This window comes from Lepus europaeus, chromosome 14, assembly GCF_033115175.1.
Source record: "Lepus europaeus isolate LE1 chromosome 14, mLepTim1.pri, whole genome shotgun sequence".
In the NCBI taxonomy this organism is placed as follows: Eukaryota; Metazoa; Chordata; class Mammalia; order Lagomorpha; family Leporidae; genus Lepus; species Lepus europaeus.
In genome coordinates this window covers 50,447,494-50,456,663 of record NC_084840.1, presented here as the reverse complement: position 1 = coordinate 50,456,663, position 9,170 = coordinate 50,447,494, and the positions used below count along the sequence as shown (strand labels likewise).

General features: G+C 37.6%; 1 pseudogene; it reads left to right on the top strand.

Annotated features, from left to right (window-relative positions):
• Positions 1 to 8,817: 8,817 nt before the first annotated feature.
• LOC133774069 (U2 spliceosomal RNA) lies at positions 8,818 to 8,933 on the top strand (annotated as a pseudogene).
• Positions 8,934 to 9,170: the final 237 nt, after the last annotated feature.

The window sequence follows — 9,170 nt, the reverse complement described above, 5'->3', positions numbered from 1 at the left end:
GTGTTGTTCAATGTGAATTAATGCTATAACTAGTACTCAAAATTATTTTACACTTTATGTTCTGTGTGGGTGCAAACTGTTGAAATCTTTACTTAATATATGCTAAATTGATCTTCTGTATATAAAGAGAATTGAAAATGAATCTTGATGCGAATGGAATGGGAGAGGGAGCAGGAAAGGGGAGGGTTGTGGGTGGGAAGGAAGTTATGGGGGGGGGGAGCCATTGTAATCCATAAGCTGTACTTTGGAAATTTATATTCATTAAATAAAAGTTAAAAAGAAAAGAATAGTGAGGAGTTCAGTGTGACTGGAGCAGAGTGAAGAAAAATACCAGAAGTTTAAGGCAGAGAGATAAAGTCATATCATGTATTGCCTTGTAGGCATTAAGAAGACTTTTGGCATTTAAACTGAGTGATGAAGTCAGAGGGAATTATAAGATTTTGGGCAGAGGAATGAGAAAATCTGACTTGTCTAATGAGGCTCACTGTGTTAAAATTGATGAAAAGAGGCTGTAAGAAAAAAGTGAAAAGAATATTAGCAATCTACACACTAATACACATAGTAGAGGATGGTGGCTTGGACATGATAAGTCTACCTTCTGAATATATTTGGAAGGTATATTTGATAAGATTTGCTGAAAAATTAGAGGTGAAGTGTAAAAGAGAGACATTTGTTAAAAATGTGACCAGGTCTTGGTATAGCAACTGGGAAGAGTTACCATACACCTAAGGAAGAAAGACTACATGAGGAGCTAGTATGAATATTAAGTCAATTTTGGACCAATTAAGCTTGAAATACTAAATGGATGACCAAAAAAGAAGTGTTAAGCAGGCAGATTGTTATCTACATGTAGAATTAAGGAGAAAGATCTTAGTTGGAGGTAAAAATCTGAAAAATTTGCATATACAAGGTGTAAAAGTCACCAGAGGAAAGATCAAGGGCTAAGGGTTGGGAAACTTCAATGTGTGAGAATTAGAAGATGAAAGAAACAAAGGAAACAGAATAAGATGGATGGACTAGGAAGGAAGGAGGAGAGCCAGGTGAGTGAGTCACATCCTGAAAGCCAAGTAAGGAAAATATTTTGGAGGAGAGTGGGTTTTTTTTGGGTCAAATTGAGCTGACAGGTTAAGAAAAACGAGATGTATGAAAGTATGTCCAGGTAATCCCAGCTACATTGTCTGCGGCCACACCCCTCCCCCTTGGGGCAGCACCGTCCCAGGACTTACACGTGTCTGGCTTGTGGCAGCTGTGGCCCTGGCGGAAGTACTGAGGGTTCTCAATGACAGGGATGCGGGCCATGCCAATGACCACGGTGTCGGGCCCTGCATCCAGCGCTGAGGGGGTGGTGAGGCCATGGTTGATGTGGTGCAGGGGGCTGACCAAGTCTTCCTCGCCACTGATGACAGCCACAGGACCTGCACAGCTGTGAGACACACAGGACCCAGCGAGGCCACCCCTGCACTTCCCACCTCACTTTCTGCAAGAACAAGACCTGTTTAGTGTTCCCCAGATGCCTGAGTCCTGAACCTAGAGAACCACCCCTAAATTTCCTTTCTTGAAAATTACCCCAAGCATGCAAACAGCTACAAAATAAATAAAAACAATTATGAATTATGACACTAAAAAAAAAAGTATGTCCAGGTTTATGAAAAATCAGGGGTAACCTTGGAAAAACAGTTTTGGAGGGGCTTAGAGAATAGAAATGACTGGAATGAGTTTAAGGTTGAATGGAAAGGAAATCTGAGGCAGTGAGTATGGTTAGTTTTCACAAGGATTTCATCACTAAGTGGCACAATCATGAATGGTCTAATTTTCTTCTTGTCTAGCTGAATTTTTCAATACTTACATAATGATTATATAAAATATTTGTAACAAATAATACTTCTGGGGCTAAAACATTCAAAGGTATTAAATAATAAATTCCTAAAATTATAAATGAACCCCTTAAAAAGTTCCTCATTTATTATATAAGCTGTCATTTTCTTTTTTTTTTTTTTTTTTTTGACAGGCAGAGTGGATAGTGAGAGAGAGAGTGACAGAGAGAAAGGTCTTCCTTTTTGCCGTTGCTTCACCCTCCAATAGCCACTGCGGTCAGCGCATCTCGCTGATCCAAAGCCAGGAGCCAGGTGCTTCTCCTGGTTTTCCGTGGGGTGCAGGGCCCAAGCACTTGGGCCATCCTCCACTGCCTTCCCAGGCCATAGCAGAGAGCTGGCCTGGAAGAGGGGCAACTGGGATAGAATCCGGCGCCCCAACCAGGACTAGAACCCGGTGTGCTGGCGCCACAAGGCGGAGGATTAGCCTGTTAAGCCATGGCACTGGCTTAAGCTGTCATTTTCTTACACTTATAAAAGTAAAGACTATAGAAAATCTAAAAGTTTCAAGAGTAATATTGCTTGTTAAAAGTAACTTAAATCATTTCAGGCATGGAAAGCCAAGACACTCTGTCAAAAAAAAAAAGACCTAAATGAAAGATCTCCGTGAGTGAGATCCCAGTGGAAAGAACAGTTCATCAAAGAAGGAGGTACCTTTCTCTGAAGGGAGGAGAGAACTTCCACTTTGACTATGACCTTGTCTAAATATGATAAGAGTCGGTGAACTCAAAAGGCTTCCATAGCTTTGGCAACTCATGACAAGAGCCTAGGGTGATTACTGATGCCATAAACAAGAGTGTCAATTTGTTAAGTCAACAACTGTGCACTTACTCCTCATGTAGGATCTCTATCCTTAATATGCTGTACATTGTGATTTAATGCTATAACTAGTACCCAAACAGTATTTTTCACTTTGTGTTTCTATGTGGGTGCAAACTGTTGAAATCTTTACTTAATATATACTAAACTGATCTTCTGTATATAAAAAGAATTGAAAATGAATCTTGATGTGAATGGAAGGGGAGAGGGAGCGGGAAAGGGGATGGTTTGCGGGTGGGAGGGAAGTTATGGGAGGGGGAAGCCATTGTAATCCATAAGCTGTACTTTGGAAATTTATATTCATTAAATAAAAATTTAAAAAAATAGTAACTTAAATCTAAAATATTCTACAAAGTAATTATATTGCATAATAAGAATAAAAGGAAAGAAATGCAGAAAATAATCTTATTTTATAAATAAAATTTCTGAAAGCTTTACTTGACATCACTCGTGAAACACATGTCATGATTCATACTGAAATAGATTATCATTAAGCAACACGAATGCAGATTACGTTTTTAGAGATTTACCACATGTGCAGCACCAGAGTTTTGGCATAAGATTAGTAAATTAGGCCGACGCCATGGCTTAACAGGCTAATCCTCCGCCTTGCGGCGCCGGCACACCGGGTTCTAGTCCTGGTTGGGGTGCCGGAATCTATCCCAGTTGCCCCTCTTCCAGGCCAGCTCTCTGCTATGGCCTGGGAAGGCAGTGGAGGATGGCCCAAGTGCTTGGGCCCTGCACCCCATGGGAGACCAGGAGAAGCACCTGGCTCCTGGCTTTGGATCAGCGAGATGCGCCGGCCGCAGTGGCCATTGGAGGGTAAAGCAACGGCAAAAAGGAAGACCTTTCTCTCTGTCACTCTCTCTCTCACTATCCACTCTGCCTGTCAAAAAAAAAAAAAAAAGATTCAGTAAATTAGTGCCTGTAACCAAATTCATCCTATGGCATGGTTTTGCAAATACAGTTTTATTGACATGCAGCCACACCCAATATCTTATTGTCTAAAATGTATTTCAGAGTACAACAGAGACCTCATGGTCTACAAAGTCTAAAACACTTATTTAGTTTTTTTTTTCAAGAATGTTTTTCAATCCCTGGTTTAGAGCATCAGTTATTCTTCCATGCATGTTCACAGATTTACCCAATGTACTGAACTGTTCATAGGAATATAAGAATATGCTGTGCATATTAGCAACATTCAAATAATCTTGTGGACCCAATATTCGAGTACTCAGGCATTGGGAAAAAAAACCCATAAACAGAATAGTAATTTTACTAGTTAAAAGAAAGAGTTCCAGTGTGCCATGGACATTGCAATTCAATAGACAGTATGAATATTTTAATAAAATGTGCTTGAGGTGTTTCTTTAAACTAATTAACTATATTCTAGAAATGAAAAAATTAGTATAGATTATGAAATAATCACAAAGATCTAACCTCATTTTTAAAAATGTTGCATAGCATATTATGAAAACTTATCTATTTCCTTACTGATGGATATTTATGCTATTGCCAACAGGATAAAACCATGCTATAATAAATGTCTTTAACATGTATATTTATGTAAGTAATATGTTAATTTACTTTTATGTTATTTGAAAGGCAGAGAAAGAGAAACAGAGACAGACAGACAAAGATATCCCATCTGCTGGTTACTCCCCAGCACCCACAACAGCTGAGACTGGGCAAAGCCAAAGCCAGGAACCTGAACTCCAACTGAATCTACCATTTTGGTGGCAGAGACTCAAGTATTTGAGCCATTATCTTCTCCTCACAGGATGCACATTAGCAGGAAGCTGGATAGGAAGCAAAGCAGCCTGGACTCAGTCTAGGAACTAGCGCATGGGATGTGGGCACCACAACTGGTGACTTAACATGCTGCACCAAACACCTGCCCATGTATCCTATTATAAAAATATCCTCATAATATGTATTTTATAGTTTTAATGTCATATATTTTATTTTATATATAATCAGCATAAATGTCTGTAACTTAGGTGCGTGTATGTGTGCCCAACAGGTCAAGTTTCCCTGCAGGGTCAAGTCCAGAAGTGAAGCTGTTACAAGTTAAGAGAATTTCAGGAAAATGTTTTTTCCCATATTTATAAGGTTTCTTTTCTCTGTGAATTCTCTTATGTGTAATGAGGATTGACCTCGTGCCAAAAGGCTTTTCCAAATTCATTACATTAATAAGATTTCTCCTTGTGTGAATCTCTAATGCCTAATGAGGTATGATTTCTGGCTACAGACTTTTTCACACTCACTACATTCATAAGTTTTCTCCCCTGTGTGAATTCTCTAATGCTTGTTGAGAGCTGAACTCTGGTCAAAGGATTTACCACAGCTATTAAATGCACTGATTTTTCTCCTGTGTGAATTCTATAATATTTAAGAGAGATGATTTCTGGCTAAAGATTTTTCCACACTCACTATAGTTTCATAAGTTTTCTTCCCTGTGTGAATTCTCTGATGCCTAAATGAGGTAAGATTTGTCTAGGTCTTTTCCACACTCATTACATTCATAAGGTTTCTTCCCTGTGTGGATTCTCTGATGCTTAATGAAGTGTGACCTCAGGCAAAATGTTTTCCCACATTCATTACATCAAAAGGATTTTCATGTGTGTGAATTTTCTGATGTTTGATTTAGTCAGACTTAAACCAAAAAGCTTTTCCACACTCACTATATTCATAAGTTTCTGCTTGTGTGACTTCTCCAATGCTTTATGAGGCATGACTTCAGGCAAAAGGCTTTTCTATGCTTCCTAAACTCATAAAGCAAACTTGAATGATTTCTCTGATGCCTAATGAGGGCGGAACTGTGGCAAAAGGCTTTTCCACACTCATTTCATTCATAAGGTTTCTTCCCTGTGTGAGTTCTCTGATTAATAAAGCGTGATCTCAGGTAAAACACATTTTCACACTTACTGCCCTCATAAAATTTCTCCCCTTTGTGAATTTTCTGAAAAGCAGTGAGGGTGGATTTCTAGGAAAAAGCCTTTCCACACTCATGAATTCATAATGTTTCTCCCACGTGTGAGATGTCTTATGAGGCATGACTTATGTCCAAAGGTTTTTCCACACTCATTACCTTCATAAAGTTTCTCCCCAATCTGAATTCTTTGATTTCCAAAGAGGTCTGAGATCTGCTAAGTGTTTGCCCACATTCTTCGCATGCATGCAACATTTCCCTTAGGTGAGTTCTATGATGAACAGTACAGCAGAATTTACAGCTTACAGATTTCCCACTGGATTTACACGCATGGTATCCCCACTCCCCCCACCATGGGTATGTGTTCTCTGATTTATTGTAAAGTATGATTTGTAAATGAGAGGTTCCTTAGGCTCAATAGACTCATACTGTCTCTCTCTTTTGGGTTTGTTGATGTTTACTAAGGTAAGAATCTTTACAGAAAGTGTGCATCTCATTAGACCCACTAGGGAGATGCACTTTGTGAAACACATTGTTTTGTCTCAGGTTTCATTCCTGAAGGAGATGGATATATTTCAAATTTTGATACATACTCCTAAGTTACCTTTCCAAAGAACTTACAATTTTCTTTACCAACAGTGTATGAAAATATTATTTCCTCACATTTGCCAACTGGTTATTAACTTTTAAACATGCTTAAAAATTTGATTTGAAAAACTGCATTTCATTTGTTAATTTGTATGTTTCTGATTACTAAGTATCATTTAAGATCTATACTAAAAGCATACAGTTTGTTAAGCATGTATATTCTCTCAAATTAGAAATAGTTTTATGGAACAATAATAATCATCATCTACTGTTGAATATTGCTATTGGCTTACTCATAAAATATTTCCTTATTCTTAACAGTAAATTGCTGGTTTTCAGGGTTTCCACTTTTTCCTTGTTGAATGCATTCATCATCATTACTGACACCAGCAGGAGCAGCACATATACAGAGGTTTCCTGATACTTTCAATTCATTAGTTTTGAGATTTTTTTTTCTTTCTTCTTCAAGCTTTAAGGAAAGTTTCATATTAAAAGTTTTTGTGGCCGGCACCGCGGCTCACTAGGCTAATCCTCCGCCTTGCGGCGCCGGCACACCAACTTCTAGTCCCGATCGGGGTGCTGGATTCTGTCCCAGTTGTCCCTCTTCCAGTCCAGCTCTCTGCTGTGGCCAGGGAGTGCAGTGGAGGATGGCCCAAGTACTTGGGCCCTGCACCCCATGGGAGACCAGGAGAAGCACCTGGCTCCTGCCATTGGATCAGCTTGGTGCGCCGGCCACAGCACGCCAGTCGCAGTGGCCATTGGAGGGTGAACCAACGGCAAAAAGGAAGACCTTTCTCTCTGTCTCTCTCTCTCACTGTCCACTCTGCCTGTCAAAAAAAATTTTTTTTAATTTCTGTTACTATTTCTTTCAATAAAAAGTTTTTGATTTAACTTTATTATTTGATACTTAACTGCCATGATTTTCTCAATAAAATATTTTAAGCTACTTTAAACAAAAGCCATTTAAGTTTTTATGTATTCTGCTTCATTTATGAACTCAAAATTCTTTGAAAATTGTCCAAAATATAAAAAATGGCCCTTCTTAATCTTATACTTTTATTCCTATCTACTTTTCAGTATCCAACACTTTTAGTAGCCTATTTGGTAAAAATAAGGATAGAAAGACATAAAATGTGTCATCTCCTGTCTTTTTAAATAGCCAGATTCAGAGAATTTTTATACTGTGGAAGCTGTTTCCTCTCTGCATTAAGCTATTCATTCTCCTAATACTTTAATAATCAAAAAAGCAAAAGCACTCCCAAAAATAGATCAGTCTAAGTTTCTACACCTCAAGGAACAGAGGGAAATTACTGACTCACAGTACGGATAATGAGAAGCTTCTCATACTTCACATTAAATAATTGTATAATTTGATAGAGGATAGATAAGTAATTATCTACTTTAGCCTCATATGTACTCCTAATGGGAATGAAACCAAGAAAGGCTAAATGATTCATTTAAAGTTTCCAAAGTGGCCTTTCCTAGGATTTAATGGCACCAATAGAGATGACACACTTCCATAAGGCTCCATCAGATAAATTACCACAAAAAGTAGCCATCAAATTAATCAGATAAATTACAAGTGAGAATTTGACAAAGTTGGGAAAGTACAGAGACATCACCAAGAGAAAGGAAGGTAGAGAGATACACTGAATTAATATATTCACTAGTTCATTCCCTAAATGTTACCAATTGCCAGGGAGGAGTACAGAAAACTGGTAACCAGAAACTCCATCCAAGTCTCTGATGTGAGTGGGAGGGGCACAAATATGTGAGTTATCACATACCAGGTGTGCTTCCAGGCTGTACAATCGCAGGAAACTGCAACTGGGTATGGTATAAGGATACAGAACCCAGGCACCATGCTGTGGGTTGCTGGCATCCCAAATGATCTCTTAAATGCTAGGCCAAATGCCTGTACCATAAATATTATTTCATAAAGTATTTCAGGAAAAAATGGCTGAGTAAAATGGCTAGACAATAGAGAAAATCTTCCTTTATGTTATGATTAATAGTGAGCAAATATTGTATTAATATTATGTATAACTCATTTGCAACTATTGATGAAATGGGACTGTACATTTTATTAAGAATGCTCATTGATTAAGCTTATAACATATGCCAGGAACTCATTTGCATACTTTACTTTTTGCCTATGATAATATAAAAAAAATTATGGTTATCCCACTTCATGCATTGTGCCAATGCCTGATAGTTAAGAGTAAAATGATAAACAGATATGATCTATCATTCTCTCTTCCCAGAATTCTTCCTCCTGGACTTTCACAGGGATAGTTCATTCTCATTTTTATGCTTGACAGCAACAGAGTCACTATAATTCTCTGCCTAATCCCATTCCCATCCTAACCATAGATTCCCTCAACATTTCTAACATACATTCTCTGATTTCTTTTTTTGAAACTTTTGTAGGGTCTTATTAGTGCTCGTTAACTTGTTTTTCTGTTCCAACAATAACAATAGCCCTCGTACACCTTTTGGTGTATGGTAACTGTAAAACTTCAAAACACTATTTGGTAAATTTAAAACTACCCAGAACTAAAAAGTTAAAATAAAAATAAAAATCATTGTATTAATAAAGGAAACAAGATCGCTTCTCGGCCTTTTGGGTAAGATCAAGTGCAGTATCTGTTCTTATCAGTTTAATAAAGGAAACAAATAACTTGTTAAGTTCCTTCGAATAAACTTATTGGACACAAATCATAAAGAAAAAAGAAGCTAAATCTGTATATAATACACTAAATTGGTATAATTAAATAATACAAACCTCCACATATTTTGGAAATTTGGAAAGTGAAAACAAAAGAAGTGAAAAACCATGACACTCAACTTTCAATTACATATCTCTCCATTTATTTCAAAGATATAAAGCATTAATTTTATTACCATGAGAAGATATTTACTTCTGGAATATTATGGTAATGCATTTTTAAATTGCATAA